This window comes from Netta rufina (genome assembly GCF_964035555.1).
Source record: "Netta rufina genome assembly, chromosome: 4".
NCBI lineage: Eukaryota > Metazoa > Chordata > Aves > Anseriformes > Anatidae > Netta > Netta rufina.
In genome coordinates this window covers 21723243-21744604 of record NC_140127.1, presented here as the reverse complement: position 1 = coordinate 21744604, position 21362 = coordinate 21723243, and the positions used below count along the sequence as shown (strand labels likewise).

The 21362-nt window shown below is 42.6% G+C and overlaps 1 protein-coding gene across 4 annotated transcripts in view; it reads left to right on the top strand.

Annotated features, from left to right (window-relative positions):
* The first annotated feature begins 1868 nt into the window (after positions 1–1868).
* TENM3 (teneurin transmembrane protein 3) overlaps positions 1869–21362 on the top strand; it is a 430195-nt gene continuing 410701 nt past the window's right edge. For all 4 annotated transcript variants that reach the window (XM_084286636.1, XM_084286635.1, XM_084286634.1 and 1 more), the window contains exon 1: positions 1869–1981. The gene's annotated coding sequence lies outside the window, so the exon portion shown is untranslated. The remainder of the gene's footprint in view (positions 1982–21362) is intronic.

Here is a 21362-nt window from a genome sequence, read left to right as displayed (position 1 = left end):
GGGGGGGTTGCGGCGGGGTCCCGCAGCCGGCCCCGCACCTCCCGGCCCGCTGGCGGCGCTGCGCGGGGCTTGCGCGGGGCTTGCGCGGGGCAGCCGGGCGGGCTGCAGGGGGGAAAGGGGGAGCGGGGCGAGAGGTTTGGGAAGTTTGGGAATGGGCTGGCGCCGCCTCGGAGAGTTCCCTTCGAAAAAAACTCGGAGGGTTCCCCTCGAAAAAAAAAAAACAAACAAACTGGTAGGCGAGGAGGGAGGCAGGCGTGCGCGGCTTTTCCTTCTCTCTGCGCCAAATGGGAAGAGAGTAAGGCAGGCTGGAGGGTCCGGTCCCAGCGGGGAGCTGGCATTAGGAGGGCGCTTTCCCGCAAAGCTCCGGCACAAACGTGGCCGCACACTTCTCAGGGTTGTTTAAAGGCTGAAGGATGAAATTTAATTAAACTTCGGTAAGCCCAGTAATGCGACTCGCGTTGCGGAAAGAGTACCAAAATAACTTAGTCTGAACTTCAAATGCGTATTAATAAGTATCTGACATTTGTTGTTTATCCGGTGGGCTTTGCACAAGGAAGAAATTGTGTATTCTTTCTCTTTATAATACAGGAGCAGCTAGAGCCACTTCGTTTGGGGGCGGCAAAAAGTTCAGTTTAGCGCCGGATGAATGGCTTTGGCTAAGGTGGTGCAAATTAGCACAAAAATATGCCACTTTTTACGTTTGCATTTGCAAAACACAACTTTAAATTTGGCGTTAGGAGACTGTAAGCCAAAAGCAAAAAAAAAAATCCCAGGAAGAAAACTGTATCTGAAGCCCTGCCTCTACGAGACTTGCTCTTAGTTTGGCAGAAGCGCTGGTTCGTGCAGCCTGCAAGTGCAGTCACGGTGTGTGGCTAAGTTCAGGGTGAAGATTTTTCACGTTTACCTCGCTGCGCGTGTTTTGCAACAAAGAAATTTCGTGCGGTTTGCGCTCTGGCACTCGGGAGTGCTTTCTTCTAAGGACAAAACCCCCGTGGCACGTTTGAGTTGAAAGCCAAGGTCACACCTGCGCTGCCCGGCTCTCCGCCCGGAGAGGCTTTCGGGCCCCCTGCCTCCCCAAAGGGCGGCTGGCTCCTGGCAGCCCCATGGGTTACCTCGGGTAAACCTCTCCCTCACAGGAGTCACTGGGCAGCGCAGCAGCCGCTTTCCTGGGGTCAGGACCAGTTGTCGTCGCCGTGACAAAGCTCCCCGTGCGCTCGGTGCCAGGAGCTCACGCAGCGGCTGCACCACCTCCGCCACACGCGTGGCTTTCCCTCGCTCAGACCCGCTGCATAACGGCGCTTCGTAATGCGGGCGGGTGTCTTTATTATTATTATTATTATTCTCCCACTTTTCATCTTTCCCTGCAGCATCCGCTGCGGCTCCCAGCCCGGTGAGGGGTTTGGCACCCGGCCTCTCGGGCAGGGCCAAGGGGAGGGAGGGATGAGGGAGCCCCTCGGGGCTGCTCGGTGGCACCGCGGGCGGGAGGCGGCACTCGGGGCACAGGGGCTCGCCTCGTTTCAGCAGCGGAGCCGCGGCAGGTGAACGGCCGGGGAAAGTTTGGGCAGGAGGAGCCGTCCCGCTGGCGGCGGGGGGGACCCCGGCGGGGCCGCGGGGGGCAGCGGCAGCCGGGTCCGTGCCCACGGCGCCGGGTGCGGGCGGCGGCTCCTCCCCGGCTCCTCCTCCTCCTCCCGCCGCCCCGCCGGGGCTGAGGGGGGCGAGGCGGGGGGAGCCAGCTCCGCGGGGCGCGCAGCGGGGCCGCCAGCCGTCGGCCCTCCCCCGGCCGGCCCCCGGCCCTCCCTCCCCGCCGCCCGCCCTGCCTCCCCGCGCTGCCGCCCGCCCGCCCGGCCTGACAAAGTGCCGCCCTGCGCCGCTAGCACCCGCTGCCGCCGCCGCCGCTGCTGCTGCTGAGGCGCGGAGGCGGCCGAGGCTCGCAGTGCGCCCGCGGCCAGCGCCGCGCACCCTCACGGCGGGGCCGCCCGAGGTAGGGGCTGAGGGGGGACCGGGATCGGGGGTGGGGGGACGCGGGGGCCTCGGCACGGCCCTGCCCTGCCCTGCCCGCAGCCCGGTGCCGAGCTCCCGGCCCGGCTCCTGGCCGGCCCCGGGGGCGTGAGGGCGAGGGGCGATGCGGAGCGGGTGGCCCCGGGAAGTTGGCGGCGGGTCCCGAGCCCCGCGGCTGGCAGCGGGGGCTCCCCGGGGCTGCCCCGGCGCAACCTGCGCGGGGGAAGGGGACCCGAGGAGCCGGGGGGATTCACGGCGAGGTGGAAGCGGAGGGACCCGGGGAAAGCGAGCCGCGAGCAGGGGCAGCGCTGGGCTCCCCGCTGGGGTCGCGGCCACTTGCGCTGCCTGCTCTCCGCCGGGGGTGGGTCGCGTCCCCCCCTCGGGCGCCCGGGGCGGTTTCGTTGTTCCCGTGCCGAAAAGTTTGACGTGGGGAAGTTGCTCTACAGCAGAGCAATGCGGCGAGATAAAACACGGGGAAAGACGCTTTTATGTGCTCGCACGCTGTTAAAAGTTTTAACAGGAGCTATTTCTGTAAGATGCGTCGTCCTGGGCTCAGCTAAATCTTTACGTTTAAAACACTTTTTATTTTTTTTAATGAGAAAACTTTACCGTCCCTACGCTTCCTCGCTATTACACGTCCTTACTGCCAGCTCCCTTAGACGGATGCTTGTGTGACTCTGTTCGGGCGCTGCCTGTCCCGTCTGATAGCCTCGGTGCCAGGCGTTTCGCATCGCCCTGTTGAAGCCCTAAAATCCCACCCTGGGGCTGCCTCCGCCCCAAAGCCGCTCGAGTGCGGAGGGGTGCTGCAGGACAGGCGTTGCGCTTCTGGGGCCAGCTGTGCTGCAGGAGAGTTAAATGTAAACCACCTAACGGGAGTCTCGGGGTGAGAAACACAGCTGCAATTCTCTGAAATAATGCAAGCCTCGATCAGGAGCATTGGTGCATTCGTATCTAGCACATTGGCTGAACGTCACATGTAAGGAAAGATTTTTTTATAAAGTGTACGTTGCTTTAACGTAGGAATAGTTAAGAAGAAAGGGCCCTACCTAGGTATGAATATATATGCTAAATACATCTTAAATCTGAGGAAATCTTTTTTTTTTTTTTTTTTTTTTTACCAACCCATTACATTACAATTCCTACCTCAGCCATTATGGACTTGCTGGGGTATTTTCAGTGGTCTGGGAAATCAGGGGAGGAGGAAAAAAAACCAACAGTACTGAAGTATTAGATGTATACCTCTGATTAAAAAGTGGAATTAAATGAGTTTATGTGAGCGGACACTGAGACGAGAGATATTGTTTGGTAGAAGAAATGCTCGACCGTGCTGAGGAAGTTCTTTTAATAATTATTGGAGGTGAAAAAATCCAGAATTACATTCATAATCCAGTTTGCAAGTTAAGAGCAGTACTTCAGTCAAATCTCTTTGAGTCCAGGAGTAATTATTCGCTGTTTGAATAGAAAAGGCAAAAAGGATTTAGTAATAAAAACTGGATTTCAAGTTGCAAATCAATCCACAAATTAAAACCACGGGTTTGATACAGACCCCATAAAATACCAGAAAAGGCAGCAATAATCAACTAGAAAGTACATTTCTGTCATCTTGCAGTCCCAGCAGTTTCTAGGGCACAGGCTGGGCTCGGGGAGATTCCTCGTACCTTCAGCTCCGGCTGCAATCAGTGGGTCTTACGCAGAGCCCGTGTAGACGGGAGCGAAAACTCCCGCTGACTCGCATCAGATTTGGATTAGGCCCAATAAAAACTGAGAGTACTCAGCAACTTGGAGGATCAGGTGCTGTTTGTGAAGACTTAAAAGAAAACACCAGAGACCTCTGCTAAGGCTTCAGGTCAGAAGTACTTTCTTATTTTGAAGTGATGCTGCGCGTGCTGTACTGAGAGTCGATCCTCGTGTTTCTGTTAGAAGAAGCGCATCTCTCTGGCACCATATGAAAGAATATACAAAATGCCTGAAGAGAAATTTACAGAATTTGGCAAAATCTTACACAAGTATGTTGTACTTCAAGAGTTAGAGGCAGGTTTGAACCGTGGTACCAGCCATTAGAGATTGTAATAATTTGATTAATATATGCAATATTATTACTGTTTTTTAAGAATAACATTACTGTATAGCCTGCTCTATTAAATGAATACATGTAAACTCTTTGATAGGCGTACTGTTGTAGCAGATGTGGTGGTAGTGTGACTTGAGCATTTTAAAGCATCAAAATGTTCCTGCAAGTTGGTGTAGTTAATATAGCACAAAAAATTCTCAGGAATAATTTTAGCATGTTGTAATAAAAATCTTGGTTTGATTAATTAATTTTTTTTTTCCCAGGCTAGCTGGTTGAAATATGTAAGTTCTTTCAGGATATATGCACATGATCCCTGTTACTAGGCTGAGAAGAACCTTGTAATCAAAGTAAATGCTTTCACTTTATAATAGCATAGTGTAATCTGCAAAGTTTGTGGTAAAATAAACTCAAAGTTAAGGTGGACATCCACACTGTCATTTGAGCAATTTGAAAAAGAAAAAAAATCGTTTAATTTCTGAAGGTTACAGAGGCTTTAAAGAGTGCTGTTGTGAAAATGTGCACTTTAACAACCTTTCCTTCTCTTAGTTCTAAAACTGATTAATTACTGTGTCTTATAAAACCTGATTTATTTCATAGTTTTTTCATACCAAGCATTACCATTATGAAGCTCTCCTTATAATTGAGATTAATGTTTCTGAGCAAAGAAGTGGTTTGGAGGGCTGCATTCATTTTGAGTGCTGTTCTAATCAATTTTAGATACAGCATTTCACAATGTATCAGTCTGCATCCAAACCTGCCTGATTATGTAGAATTAACTTGTTAGTGATTGATAGCAAGCCTGCTCCATCTTGAGAAGTGATTTGTTTCAAAACAAGTGTTATGGCTTCCCACAGTTTGGGTGCAGGGTCAGGCGACTCAGGTGCCCTTTCTGCAGGCTGAATGAAGCTCAGCAGAGTAGTTAGGAAGAAATGGTGTGCTCTTATGGAAAACAGGAAAAACCTCGATCAAATGGTGCCCCTCCAACTGCTGCGTTGGTCTTCGCATACAGACTGGAGTGACAGGTACAATGCACGCGTAGCATCTTCATGCATCGCTACGTGCTGTAACCGTGCACGTCTGCCAGATTGTTCTGAAGAATAAGAAGAATAATTACCTTTACTTTTTAAAATCAAAACTTAGGAGGCGAGTTTCAGACAACAAAGCGTAACTGCGTGTTGCCTACACAGGCAGTGAAAGATTTATTAATGCTTTTTTTTTTTTTTTTTCCTCCTTTGAAAACCAGCAAGGATAGTACTTGTTTCGATATCTGCTGAAATATGTGCGCAGTCTTCTCTCTGTGCACCTTCTGGTCTCAGCCTCACCACCATTTCTTTCCTAACCAACAGTATATGGTCACACGCTCCTGCTGAGTGTGAGGCATTAATATTTAAAGTCCAGGAAAAACTGATTTCTGGATAGTGGGAGAAAAATACGTTAAAAAGAAAAAAAAGGCAAACTTCTTTGGGAAAAAAAAAGTGAGAAACCTCTGAAAACAGTAAATGCAATCCTTGAGAGGTTTTCGTGTGTATGTATATTACCAGGATAGTGGTTTCAGTCTAAATTGTAGTTATTTATGTATTTCTTACAAGGGACGCTAATTGCATTCAATAGCTTTTTAAGTTTGTTTCTGTATTGAACCAATTAGCCTGTTAGTTTATACGTGCTTGTAAACAGTGTACAGAATGTTGCAAAAAACACTTCCAGCTTTATGCAGATCAGAAGCCAATAAAATTACAAACTATTTACAAATACCAACCCCTGAGCTCTTTCTCCACACCACTTAACTCATTCATTTGCTGTGGAAGAACCATTGTATTAGTACAGGTTCATTGTAGTTCTGCAACAGAAATAGCTGTTACTGGTGTAACACAAAGGGAACACTCTTTAAAACATATTCCAGAATAAACTACAACACAATTGGTATCTCAGATCGCCGCCTTAGCTGCATGCCTGTTTGCATGATACATACTGCATCCTACAGCACATTTGCTTTTGTTGTAAAATAGTTTTTATACAGAGATGATAGGTAAATGACACAAGACTGAGAAGTAATTTAAACCTGACAATGTTCTGTCATATACTTGCTACGGGTCTTGCCTAGGAGTAGGTGTGCTTTTCTAATTTAGACTGAAATCCAGCACAGAAGTTCAAGACTAGCTGACCTAATTGTTTTAAATTTTGCATCATCTATCGGTGCAACAGATTTTGAGGCTGTTGATCCTTGATGTGTATGTTTGTGTCTGCAAGAAGTTAATTGTAAACACGAGTGTCTAGAAATAGAGAAAGCAAAACGCTAAGCTAGAAATTGGAAAGTGCTGTACCAAATTCAGCACTGACTAACGCACCCTGCAAAGGCACCGGAATCAGTAGATTGCCAGGAGTGCTCTGTACTGCTGGACTGGGAGTCTGGAGTATCTCTTTGTGTTAAAATCTCTTTCATGTGGTACATCAATGTTATAGGTTGAAGTAGCAACTTTGATTTGGTTGTACAGTAGGCTTTCATGAATGCAAATGCAATCTTCACGTATAAAAGGAAACAGAAACAGTTTTCAACATGAGAAAAGACATGTTAAATTATTTTTGTTCACTTTTCCCTGTTTTGTTTTCATTTTAATTTTTTTTTTTAACACTTGGCGGTAAATGTTTAAAATGAAAATCTTAATGTCTTAGCTATGCATTATAATTATGTAATATCGAAGTCTTTGTTTCCATATTTTATTTTATTAGTAGTAGTAGTTTTTGTCCCTGGCAAAACACTAGAATGATTGTAGCAATATATAGTGCAAAACAGGTTTGCCAACTTTGTTTACTCTTAAAAATAATGTATTTCAAAAGGAAGGAGAGTATTTCTCTTTAAAGACAGTCTATATACATGTAATCTGCTTCTGTGGGGGAAGAAAAGAAAATCAAGGAGTTATTGTTCTTTTTTTCCCCCCTTTTGAGTCTCGTGCAAATGTGCATTTTAAGCTTCCCACTGAAATTACCACTTCATGAGGCACAGTTACAGTATGCTCTGATGTATGGAAGGATGTTTAGCATGGGGGGTGGGGGGGAGGAGGAGGGAATTTTCCTGTCACAAATTTGTCTGAAATGACTTTTAGAGGTCTATTTCCTCTGACACAGAGACATAAATCATTTTTAAGAGTTAATACATCTTCTAAGCATATTAAGTTAAACAGAAAACTCTAATGTCTAGCCCCAGTTTTCACTTCCTAGTGTAACCTTTATATCTGTATTTCTGCACCTAAATTGCAGAAGTATAAAACAACAGTTTATTAAAAATAAAATGAAATATTACAACTTTAATTTTACCCGTGTCAACATAGAGGAACATCCAGAGAAAATGGCAAATATTACCAAGTCTTTGTTGATACGAAACTTGAAACGTGTCATATTGAAATCAATAGTGCTGTTGGTGTTATTTTCCAACGTTGTGTTGAATTTCTAATAGTATTTTTTGACAGCAGTTAAAGCAAAATACAAAGGAACAAATGTGTTTTATTTCCGTACTTGAGTCTTGACAGTTTTTGCTGTCTTAAGAAAACTCCTGCCAATGCTAAAATGGGTGAAATATAGATTTCAAATACTTTTCTTGCCAGGGATTGTAATAGTCACTGTATGTTAGAATTTTTTAGAGGGAAGCCAAGAAGAAAACGTAAACAGCACATAATTTACCACGAGGCAACAATAGTTCCCTAAATCATCCTAGTCCTCTATGCATCCAAATCCTACGATTGTCTGGGTCGTGGGGTGGGTGACTGTGGAGTGGTTGAAGAAATCATCGGTGCTAATAAGTGTTACTTCAGATTAGCAAATGAAAGCCTGCGTCCTCCTTCAAAGGCCTCGTCCATTCTTATTGTAATTCTTTGGACGTTTGTCTGACCTTTCTAAAGAAATCAGCCTGAAACTTGGTGCTTCTAGTGCCACAGAAATAAACTGACCAGAACTTGGCCTGAGCAGCTTGCGGTGCGATGACAGGTGCAGTGATACATCTTCAGCACAGAAATAACAAACGCTACGTGCCACATCTTAGCAAATTGCTCATTTAGTTAAATCTCTTTTTCCTATCGATGAAATGCTTATAAGACTAATGAGTTCTGAGTAGGTTTAGGGAAGTGAACAGTGTCACTGTTGTCTAGCAAAAATCGAAAGGCAGATTGTATTGCTGGGCGTTTTTGTGCCAGTTCTGCGTCTGCCTATACATTCAGGAGGCTGGGGTGGGCGGGGAGCTTTTGTTTTTGTGAATGGCACCGTGTAGATGTGTGAGGCGAGGACATGCCCCGCTAGTATGGCTCCTCAGTGGAGACACGATCATTTACCTTGCCAGACGTAGGGCCTATATTCGTAAGACAGGTTTCACTTTAGGTCTAGATTTCCCTTAACTCCTTTGTTCTGTGCAGAGTTGACGTCTTCCCTTGTTGCAAAATGCATGGCTAATTTGAATGGGCTTTGGTGCCCCTGGAAGGCGCTGTGGTTCAGGCATTCCCTATTTCCCATTAACAGAGAAAAACCTGCTAGCGAGCTTGGCAAAGCAGAAAATAATGCATGTTATTAAACCAGTTTTTCTTGGAAAGACATCCTTTACTCAAGTACCAAGAAGTTGGTGTCTGCATGCTCCCCTGAAGCGCTGGCCCAGACCCGCAGGTGGGCAGGCTGGATACCCTAGCCCGGACCCAGGCAGCTGTAGTCAAAGGAGGGCTGGGTGCTGCTGGCGGTGTGGGTACAGGCAGTGAGCACTTGCCTACTCCTTCAGCAGCAAACAGGGCGGCACTGGATGAAGTCTGAGGTTTGGTCAATGGTTACTGAAAGGTTTGCTCGCTATTGTTCCCATTTCAGAAGGTAGATGCATTACAGTCTTGTAGTGAGGGCGGAATTGGAGAAACACAGCTTCTCCACAAATGGTTGTCTGAGGTTTAACTAAACACGTCTTTGGGCGTATGGGGCAGTTCTAGCTCGTATTTGGGAAATTGGAGTGGTAGGCGTTCAGACACATCTCTAAATGTGATTTCCCTTCATCTGCAGCTAGTTAGAAAATTAAGACTTGGGGGCAATGGAGTCCTTCAGCATTATGGTTTTCTTTCTTTTGTGTTGGGCCTGATTTAACAGATCACTTTGTGTATGATTGTATAGGCGGTAGCAAGGATTCCTTTACAGCTTTTCATGTCTCACTTTGCTGCTTGCTGTGGTAATACACAGTATTTGTAATTGTTTAATCTTCAGAAGTAGTAATTTAATTTTTATAGAACCTGCTGGCAGATGAATGAAAGCTTTCCTGGCAGCTTTATGTATATGTGTGTGCGCGCATGCATGTGTTGACCATTCGGTTTGACTTAATAGGCACCATAGAACAAAATTATTAGAGGAATTTTTTTCCCCTCTTTGTCTGACAATGGCAGAAATGTGTGATTTTTGGCAGAGGCCAAGATGTTGAGATGACAAACCCCTGACACGCTTAGGGTCTGAGGTCCCTGGTGACATCTCCACGAACTCTGGGAGTAGAAATGCTCATCATCTTTCAAAAGTTTTTGGTAATTTGTGTATTATTAGACCATGAAATAAGACCCACCTTGTAATGAAATATTCATGTTTGTAGCCTGTTTTCATCTTTCACATATTTCATGCAGTCAATAAGAGGTAGCAATCTGTCTAAATACCTGATAACCCAGAGATACATTATGGATTACTGTATTGTACAGGAAACTTGGTAAGCGATCAGAGAAGCTGGGTTTTTCTTTTCTCTCAAGTGAAGAATATCTTAGAGTAAAAATGGAATATCAGCTCTTACTTTGCATGAAATAGTTATAAATACATTTAGAAATGTTTAAGTGGCTTAAAATGCGTAGATGCATAGTCATTTATTCTTTTGATAATGTTATGTTAATTACAGAATGATATAGGGCTAATGATACAAAATGTTAGCAGTTCTAATGATATGTTTAAGAACAGTGCAGTCATTAAATTCAGTAAACTGAATATGTGGACCTCATAAATAAATGCTGAATTATAATACAAAACACACCATGACCAAATTAATTAGTATGTTTAATCTAGTGAATTCCAGCTAGGCTGCATACAATATGGACATGTATTTAATTTCTAAATTTAATATTAGCTGCATAAGTCAACTCTCACTTAGTGCGGAATTAGTAACAGAATAATAGAAATTTAATATCTTCTACTGTTTTACATAAGCATCTTTTTTCTTTTCTCCGCCTAACAGAGTTGAAACATCTTGCTTAGATTTTAGACGCTCGTTAAAGGATGGACCTGAGCGGTGATGTTCCCCCGCCACCTCCCCCATATGATAGCATGTCATCGTCAGAAGGTAGAACTCAAAAAGTCCGCAGTGACAAACTCACTCAGTCAAAATGGCAACAGTCATTCAAACTCAGTCAGCAATCTTACGCAGAATATTTTGAATTTACCTATTTGATGGAAATGTTGTGTTGGTTGCTTCACCGTGATTGTTATTACATCAAATTTTATTTATCCAGGGAAAGTTTAAAAATGCCATCTCAATTATTTTTTATTTGAAAGCCTCATTTTTCAAAGAAGCCTGCAAAAATAAGGGTATTTTACTGAAATATTTTTACCAGTGAATAGTCTCAATTTTTTCTTCAAAGTTCTGTGTTTTTTATCATGTGATTTACAGGGCATCATTTTGCTTTGTTACAGAGGTTTTCTTGAACTCTGCTCCTGAGTTCTTAAGTGTGAATTTAGGACAAAAATAGGAAATTGGGTGATATTGATGTGTTTGTTATTAAGCCTAATTCTGCAAATCTCTACGTAATGTATTTAGTTTGTAGGTCCAGTGACTTCAACGAGATTGTGTAGTGAATAGTCATCGTGCCTGCGATCAGTGGAACACAGGCTGAGGCTCATTGCTTCCACGGGGTATTCTGCTCAAGAGGAGGAGAGCTTGGGAATAATCAGTGTGCTTTTTCCATCTTTTTGTCTTGGTATGGGATTATACATCCCTCTATGTCTACCTCGTCATTGCAGGTTGAATAAATACTTAGAAAACATTCAGTCTTCACGGAGTGACCGTAAAGCACCGAGCAGTCTGACTGCACTCTGCTCCTCAGAGTCAAACCTTACTGTTCAGTAAGCAAAAGAGCCCTCTCATCCAAAAGGTGGCATGATTAGGTTACGCCTCTGCTACGCCTCTGCTACTGTATTAAACAGTGTGCTGTAACTTTGCAACATAATGGGGCACAGTCGTCTGTATGGCTTAGTTCTTCAAGAGCAACTGGGTAATGGTTGGAGCTATACTGATTTGCGCTTTCCCAGATGATTCCTGGGCATGGTTCTGTACTTAAGGCTAGGGACGTGTTCATGGGGCCATTCCCAATAAGTGCTTTGCTTGCAGCCTCCCGATTCGGAGGTTAAGACTTCTTACTAGCACAGAGCTGATTTAATTAGACCCATCTTGAGCAGGGGTTCGGGCAGGATGACCTCCAGAAATCCTTTTCAGCCTAAATGATTTTGTGCTTCTGTGCCTGCTGGCAGCACTCCTTGCAATCCTTCCTGGGGGTGTTGGATTTGCTAGTTTGGGCACTGCATTGGAGTTCAGTGTTGTTAACTTCATTGACCACAGTTGCAAGAGCAGTTGGGTTTAATGGGCTCAGAATTTAAATCATAGCATTCTTATTTTAATCAGTTATCATGATCTGATTTTATTTTTTATAACCTGTTGTAAGGGGTCAGTCTTATCCACCCTGCTTGTGTAAGATCCTGTTAACACATCGAGAGGATTTGTAGGAATGGATGAGCCCAGTGAGGACCCTTTGTGTTGGAAACTTTAAGGTATTTCTTGAGAAGAGGTATTTTACATTTGGGAAGTTAGCTTTTTGTAATATGCAAATCACAAAGAAAGGACCATACCAACCCCCCCCCCTTTTTTTTTTTTAGTTCTTATTTCAAATTATTAAATCATTTTTAAGTGAGTTCAGTTGTCCTACACCAGGCACTTGATAAAATTAATTCAAACATTAAGATGGGAAAGGCTAACTTAATGCAGTACACACACCTTCTAACTGCTGCATAGTACTAATCTGGCAATTCAAGTTTAGTTGTTTAAATTACATAATAGATGCACAAAACAAGCACTGGTCTTTGTGGGCAACGTGATGTATGGAACACCCATTAGCACCTTTTGTTGAGTTTTTATTGTGAGACTGGATTAAAGATGATTTATGTCTGACTTAGTATGAGAATCTTGACTCTGTATGTATTTTATATTTCTTTCACATAGCTTATTACAGAATGGAGTAACAGGTTATGGTGTTGGTTTTTTAATGTTAATGAGAGGAATAAAAATACAATTAAAAAGAACTCAACAACTTTTTGGATGTTTATGTCAAGCTCAGTGACTCTGCTTCCGTGCAATGCCTAAACTGTACCTACAACACTTGATTACACATTGGTGTAAAAACACTTACAATCTACAGATCAGACTTTAAGGCATTTACTTAAAATGGACTCGAACAACCATTAGGTACCTAAGATGGAAAAAAGTGTGGGCTCTAGCCTGCTGAGCGCAAGCAGTTCACTGAAGCCTGAAGACTTAGGAAGCACTTTTTCTGCGGTGCTTCAGTTTCATACCCAGCTAATGGAGGAAAATAAATGAAACCATCTACAAGGGATCTCGTCTGAGGTTAGGCACCCGAACGGGCTATCTTTGTGATGGTCTTTACAGCATGTCACGACCTTCTCTCCGTTGCTTTGAAAGTTGGACACTTAGTGGAGTAGCACTGCTTTGCGAGCAGCCTAAAGTGCAGGTTCAGTTTTCTGATCTAAGCCAGGCAGGCTGGGTTTTGTATGTAATGCCTCAGCCAACCCAGCATCAACAAATGTGAGAGCACTGCAAAAACAGTGTGGATGTTAAGGGTTTCTTTAACTGGAGCTAAACTATTTTCAGTTCAGCTTTATTTTTAACATAACAGAAATGACATGACAGAGACTTCCAAACTGTTGTTTCATGATCAATTGGAAGGCTGAATATTATCCCCCAGTCTAAATGAAATCTTGATTTTTACATTAACATACATGATCAGCACATTAAAAATGAATATTGCTGCAAATATGTAGAGGTTTTCATAGATTTTTTTTTTTCCTAAGCTCTGGCTTAGATTTATGTTGTTTCAGGAAAAAAAAATGTTTATATAGCTATTTCATTATAAACAGATTAACTGACAAGCACTGTATCTACTACTATTGTGAATATTTTTGCCAAATTCAATTCAGAGAATTTAAAATTAGAAGATGTGCAAAAATTGGGTCAGATACATTTAACTATGAAAACATAAATAAGCTAGGAGTTTTAAAAATGAAAGTAGAAAATGTCTAGTTTTCTTTCCCATTACATTCCCAATATATTTAGTTTTATTCCATGTTGTTCTTACCCAACATACTATGGATCCTAAAAGCTTGGTCTTAATATTTCTTTGTCCTCTTCTGCAACGCCATCCTCATGACTCAGCCCTCTTATGTTTCTCCCTGATGGCTGAAAACCCCTCTTAGATACCAATTTCTCCTGCCAGAAGATGGGTGATAAGATTTTTGTGTGACAGCTGCACAAACTGCTTGTTCTTTAGTCTCCTTGGTGGTTGTTCATAATTGTCCTAGAAAAAAAAAAGGCTTTGGTTTGATTAATATATTACTTTCACAGACAGCATTATCTTAAAAACAAGCAGCAAACAAGGAAGCAATCTCATCCTGCATCCTCTGCAGCCTGCCTTCTGCTCTTTTGCCCTCTCCTCTGTACTAGCTCAGCTGTTAGCTTGGTCATATACTGAATTCAGAACAGCAGCACAGTTTTAAAAAAATAAAAAAAAATAAAAAATAAATCAGAATCTTCTTTGTTGTTGGATTCTTACTATTATTTATTTATTTATTGTCAGGCTTGTAGTGAGCTCACTGACCCAGTTCAGCAGGCAGCCACGACGTAGTGGTAGGTGCAGGGCAGGAATACGAGGAGGACTGCCTCTGTCTCTTCAGTATGTTTACAGAATGATTAGCAACATAGCACACCTTCTGCATTTTCCTGACATGCTGAATTAGAAACACTTCCGGGAGAAAATGAATTCCTAGAAATGGCTTTGATACTTCTGTCTTCCTCTCTGTGATTTCCTTTGTTTCATACTCAGCATCACAGCAGAAAACTTTCATGGATAAGCTAGTCAAGAGAGACTATAAATAAAGGAGGAAATTGAAGTGCAAGGCTACTGTTTTTCTTTTATTTTTTTTCCCCAAAAATGTATGTGTGCATGCATACAGTAGGGCCACATGTTTCTTTTCATATATATATTCCTTTTATAGAAGGAAAAGCAATGATACTGAGATTCCCTTGCTCTGTAATCGAATTGCAATCATTCTCCAGGAGTTCAACCAGCGGCAGAACGGATGTTGCAGCAATCAGCAGTTGTTTATGGAGAACATAAGAGGGCTCTTTTCTTTAGGCATGTGTTTCTGTATTTGAATTAAAAAAAAAAAAAAAAAAAGTCAGTATAGTGTCAATGCTGTTATACGTGCCTCTCAAACGTTTTCAAGGAAGGGGTAACCTGGCGTTGTTTAGTTTGTTGAAAGCAAACATTATTTAATAATACAGCTTTCCCCCAGCATTTGCTGATGATTTGGTGCTGGGTGGCAGGGTTGCAACAGGAGGAGATGCAACAGTTCATGTAGCTTTTCCCACTGCCTATCTATTTCTCCTTTCAGACAAGGATATATATAAAGGATTTGTGGATATTTTCATAGTCTAACCCTACCTTTCAGTATCAGCTGATGTGACAGCAGGTAATTCTGCATCCAGCGATGGACTTAGAGTTATGCCTTGTGCAGCCTTGCTGCAGTTTTGAGGCAGCACAGCTCAGTTCCTGTTTTTGCCTGGAGAAGGTCATAATCACTTAGCTGTTGGTTGTAATCACTGATTTCTCCTGTTCAAGCCGTTCTGTTTCCCACAGAGCACTGAAAGATTCATTGGCTCAAAAGAGGGCAAAGAAGGGGGGGACATGTCTTTACAGCCTGATGCTTAGAGCGTGCATTTAAGGAGGGGAAAACTTATAGCTTCCTTTAATCTGCCAAAAATGTCCTTTTCCTTCATTCCTGCCACTGCTCTGGCACTGATGCAAGTACTGGTATGGTTTGGGGCTCAGCCAGGATTTGTCTGTCTGAAAGGTACTTTTCTGTTTTTTTTCCTCTCTCTCTCTCTTTATTTTTTATTTTTTGAGTTAGCCTGTACTAGTTCAATTTGCAGATTGTCTCTTGGTGCACCGTACAGTTGCTAGTGCTGGTGCATTGGGGGAAGGAATCAGTAGCCAGGGCTGGGAATAAGAAATCACTAAGAAGGTTGGGAATGCACTTTTTAAAGGGATTATATGGGATTAAAGTGAGCATGTAAGTACAACATAAATGCATATGCAGTAAAAGGCTAGGACAGGTAGAACATGGCCACATCCTGCTTGTAAGGGATGTTATCGCCTCCTGGCCCAAATCTGAGTGTAAGTGCATACATCCCTTTCTGGATCTGACTTCCATCTTTCTCTCTGGAGAAGCAGTTTTCAGTTTGAGCCTTGGCTTAGATCACGATCCTGGATCACATGGGACTGGTTTTATATGTGCAAAGGGAAGAAATATAAAATGGAAAATAAATCCTTTCAAAATGGTATTTAAAAAAAGCTCACACTTATTTCGCATGTTGGCAGTGGCATGGTGTTTCTGATGTAATTCAACATGTTATTCCTGTATGCACGGATATCCTAGGCTCGGTCTGAAGATCCGAAGAGCGCTCGCTCTGAAGATGTGTGTGCTTGTCTTCGCCATAAGAGCAGAACAACTGCTGCTGAGCAACCGTCACCACAAACCCTTTTCAGTAGCTCATGAATAAAAGTTACCAGTGGAGTTTATTAGGTGTGATAAAACCTATGAAGTTTAGCCTTATTTTACAAACCTGCACACTGAGGCAATGAAAGAAGACTTGCTCATTGTACCACAAGGATTTAAAACAGAATCTTGACTCCTAATTAGGCTGTAGAGAAGGTGGATCATATTCTTTACTTTCTTATTTTTGCCTCGCCCATAATTTTGGCCTGATACGTTAATTTGTCTCTCAGCTTTCTGGAAGCAGTCATGTATACTTCTGTGAAGATGATGTCAAGCTGTGTTTTCTAGTTGTTTGTCCTCAAATATGGCCACACTTTAAAGCTGAAGACGTTCTTTTCAATGTCTTCCGCCTCCCTTTGGTTTGGAAAGGACCTACCACTGTTGCTTCCTAATTCCAATGTGATTAAATTTCTTTGCAAAGTTTTGCTGGCTGTATTTGAAGAACCGAGGTGCTGCCTAACCCAATTAGGCAGTGTTTCTAGGGGACAGTCTCAGCAGCTCACACAGTTTAATACTACGAGTTTGTTCCTGCTGCTATCGGAGAAAACAATGAATGTTTTTAAGTGCCTGTGTGTGTGTGTATACTGGTAGTAGAGTGCACCTTCTGAATGTAGATTTGTTGATTACACATCTTGCTTCTTTCTTAGTTGTCTACCCCTTAAGACAGTAAACCAAAGATGGAAAAAATCATTGAGGTAAAGCAAACAGGAGAATTGCTCTGTAGCTAGTCACTGCCTGAGAACATCCTGTAATTTGGGTAATAGAAGTCTGTTGTTTTGGTGTTCCAGAACTGTTATTAGGCAGTTGACTTCACAGATTTGTATAGATCACAGTTAAAATGAGTATAAAATTAAACTTTATCCTCCCCACCCCCCAAGAGTCTAAAAATGTGTGTTAGCAGGTGTAGGAACATACTTCTGTAGGACTTAGTATTTACTAGTAGTAAGAAATAATCCATTTTTAATTTTTATGTAAACGTAAGGGAATTATGACATCTCATAGATGAGGTAGTTACCAAGGAAGGGAGACATTAGCAGACATGGGCAATATGTCAAGCCTGAGCATGGTTCTCTGTAAAGGGGAGTCAGAAGAAGAGATAACAACACAGATCAGTGCATTGCGCCTGGGAAACAATCTGGGTTACTTCTAATGGTGAACAAAACTGAGTTGCCTGGTAAAAACAATGCTAATTCCAGTATTTCTCCTGTTTGTCTAACGAACCCAGGCTGAGCAGGTGTCGTTCTACCTAGGTACGTACTGTTGAGCCCTCGTGCGTTTTCACACTTTTTTACAAGCTTCCTTCCTGAAACAGCCCAAGCTTAAAAACAGGCAACTGAGCCTTGGGTGGCTGGAGGAGGCAGGTGGGTGCAGATGAGCTCCAGGCCGGGTGATGCTTGCCCTGGGCCGGGGTATGGCAGTGCTCAGCACCTGGCAGCACCAGGCCTAGCCTGCAGGCTGCGTCACCCACCGCTCCTCTCGGCGTGCCAGGGCTGTGGGACAGGTCATTTACAGATCTGTCAGTGGGACAGATTATTTACAAAGGAAAACACATTTCAAGAGTTTTTGACCCAATTGGGCATTCGTTGCCTGTTTAGTAATTTCCCAGGAAACAACCAGGATGGAAAAAGGCATACTCAAGGCTTGAAACACCTAGCCTCCTGAGTCCCCTGTGCTCTTTAAAGCCATGGACAGCTTGCTTTAACAGTGAAGATGTTTAATGCAGCAACTGTGTGTTTGCCTGTAGAAGTAAAATTAGGGAAGTATGATTTTTAAGCTGTCTTTAAGGAAGAGAATAATTTCCCCATGGTGAATGAGTCATGAACTGCAGCTTTGCGTATTGCTGTGGTCTGTGGATCACTGTCAGAAGGCACTGGAACAAATGTGTTGTCCTCCAGAAAGCAGTCAGAAAATGAAATCTCAGTTCTGAGAAATGGTCTTTGTCTTCTGATGTCAGCTGATCAGGAATGGTTGTCTCATTCGTCCGTAATGATGGCTTGAATGTTTTGTGGCTCTTTCAGCTTAAATTTTGTAGGCTATTTTGGCTCAGCGTCAGTTCAATTTTAATCCTTGTTCTTTTCTCCTTTTTTTTTTTTAGTATCAGTTGTTTATTGCTTTCTCATTTCCATGTGCACTTTCTGTTTTGAAGTGACATACAGAACATCTGTGACTGTAGAGTTTTTAGTGTTCAGTGCTGCTGAAATGTTCAGCATCATATGCAGTTCAGGAAAGCACGTGTTGCCTAGTGTTTTTTTTTAGCTGTTGTTATTTTTCCTTTTAGAGTTTTCACTTGGTAGAGGGGCTTTGTGCTTTGCAGAATGAACTCCTGGAGCAGGAGTTTCTCACCATTGTTGCACAGCAAGTGGGCACATTCAGGACTGAGGTAAAAGCTTGATTGGCTGGAATGGGGTTAATAAATGTGATGGGCCGCGGGAGAAGTCTTACACTCCCAGTACTGATGCCAAGCAATTATATCAGATGGTTTTTCAGACTTTGCCAGGTTTGAGGACCAGATGATTGTAGCTGCTGACATCCGTGCGATCTGCAATGATATCGCTCGCTCCCCCACAATTTTAATGAAATGGAAGAATTTCCTCCCAGGGTGAGGAATCAAGGTGTTTAGTTAGTTGGCTGTTTCAGTAAGTCAGAAGTCTGAACACAAGAGTATCTGCCAACTTAAATTGATATTGCGCGTACATTTAAGTATCTGACTGTCAGTGCAGGCTACTGTGTCCTTCTTAAGCAATAAGGACGTTTTAGTTAAGCTGTCTAGTATGAAGGTAGACATATGTCTGTGAGGTCTGTGTCAGGGTAACAAGTGCACTTGAAGTAATATGTCTTCAAAAGCTGACCTAGCCTGAACAGTGATGGCAGCGTGACCTTCAAGTGTGCATCTGCTCTAACTTTGATGCAGGGGTCATTTTGTACGCTGTTTTCTTTGTAAATCAGGTTGCCTGTGCCTTCTGCAGAGTCTACATTTTTGTGTTTCAAAATACTGTGAGTAAACATCATTTTTTTTTACCTTAGAATTGCAGAAATACAGAAGATACAGGGCTATGTTAGATTTCAACAGAAAAAAAGCTAGTCTTTGTAAATACCCAGCTTATTATTTTTTCTAGAATGTTATATGCCACTAAGAAAATATCCCTACTTATATAATTGCTTGCATGCAATATGAATAAGCTTGTAAACATTTTTAAAAGAAAACTAATAATTTTATAGATAACTGTTCCACTGCTCTGCTATCCTGTCTTTTCCTCCAAATTGTTACTGCGCATTGTGACTGGAGTATGATATAACAGATGTGCAAAAGAACCAGGATTTCAAAGATGTTGAGGCAGATTCATTTTTTATCATAGTGATTATACTTTATATAGCACTTTGCCACAGGACAACCTTCTCCCAATGGCAGGGCACTGAACAGCTTGCATCTGTGGGAAAGTGGTGGCAAAATTGATGGAACAGTCTGTTCCTGCTGATGTTCATTTTGATGCCCCGGAACACTGCTTTCAGCGTCTCTGCTGCCAGAGCCTACCCTGAATTGATGGGACAAAAGGAACAGCCTGGATCTTCATGTGTTGAAGTGAGGAAATGAAATCTTAAATCTCATTTAGATTTGGAACTAAGTGGGTTGGTAATACGTGTGGAGTTTTAAAAGGGGGAAAATGACATTTTTACTGCTCTCTGTCATACAGCCCTCTGAAAGGGGTTGACGTTACTCAGTGGAGGATAGAAGCAGACAAAAAGGGTAACTTTTATTGTGATAGCCAAAAGTGAACAGAAAACATAAGAAAGTCTATGAGAAAATACAGAAGTCTTGTGAAGAAGCATGTTGAGTTTAAAATGTACCTCGGGAAATATTTAAGAGAAAAAGTGCTGTGCATCCACAAGGAGAAAATCTCTCTGATAATACGAAGACCGATGAGCACTCCATGTGATCTGCTGAAATGCTGAACTCTCTGGGGTAGCCCTAATTCATCATCCAGTTTTTGCACGAGTTCACAAAATTCCCAGTAAGGTAACAGGAGCCATGTTGCTCAAACACAGCTTTTCTTCCTTTCCCTATTTCTCCACAGTGATGGCGCCAATCTATATTTCTATTCAATTTGGAGAGAAAGTTCCTTTGGATGTGGACAGTGTAGGATTGGGCACTTTATACAAAGCAGATTCTTCTAAATAACTGTAGGCAAAGAAATTGTGACATTACTTATAAATATCGTTTGTTTACCTTCATGTGAACCTGCCATGAAGTGGTAGGGTCAGCAATGTGTGTAGAAGAGGGTTTTGAGGCTTGTCTATGTGTTAGTATAGTGTGTACATAAAAAGCCACAGCTTTATTCATTTATTTAACCCATGTAGGCCATAACTTTATAAAGATGCTGTATTTCGTTCCATCTGTCATCAAAAAACAGAGATGTTCTCTTTCTTTCAGCCCCAGTTAGATGACGAGTGGGTGGGTGTCTGCCTCATCAAAGTGGAAGGGCTACCTTGTTTTGTGGCACTATCTTAGTGCTTTTTCTCTAATGATGATATGTTGTTGCTCCACCCATCAGTTCCCTAACCTGAAGACTGAAGGAGAGGGTTTGTATCTGGTTCCAACCTTTGACCTTTCTGACTTAGGTGAAGGTACCAGGAGCCAGAACTCTAAGCAGGGTTCTTGGCTTCAGTAATGTACACAGGGCATTCAGTCATATCAGGGGTCCTTCCCAAGGAAGACTGTTCAGAAGTGTGGATTTTGATGTACTCATACAATACATCTTTCGTATAAATCACATGTTGTTATAAGCACACAGGAAAAAAACAAAAAACTTTTCAATTTTTTCTAAAGAATATATTGTAGAACTTCTTTTAAGACTGCATAGAATTAACTAAAAAACAGATTTTTCCATTGCTACTTAATAAGCCTTAGTATGTCCCTCATAAACTGTGATATGTAAAAATACCTATATGTCTTAAAATCCAGCCTTCCCCCACTGTTTCTCCAGAGAAAAGCCAAATACGGCATCTTTGACCTTTTTGCTTATCAATGAACTAATAAGACATCTCTATTGTAATAATAGTCTCTGACGTATCTTACACTATGTCTGGCTAACAGAGCAGGTTTGTTCCACTGGGGGTTAAGAATATTTAATCCTTTAACGCTGACATATACAACACATCGCCATGTCAGCTACAGCTGTTTCCAAACATCAGTAACAGAATTATAGATGGTTTTGAAGCTTCTGTGGTGGAAATGAATACATTTGAGGATTCAACTTGCTGACAGTGTTTATGTAATTTAATCTTGCCATCTGGAAGAAAGTAAACATTTTTTAGGAAATTAAAGTTAAAGGTAGCAAGCCCCTTGTGATTTCTGGCTGCTGCAAATAACCGAACTTTAACCAAGATGATGAAAATCGTCAATAGGGAGGAG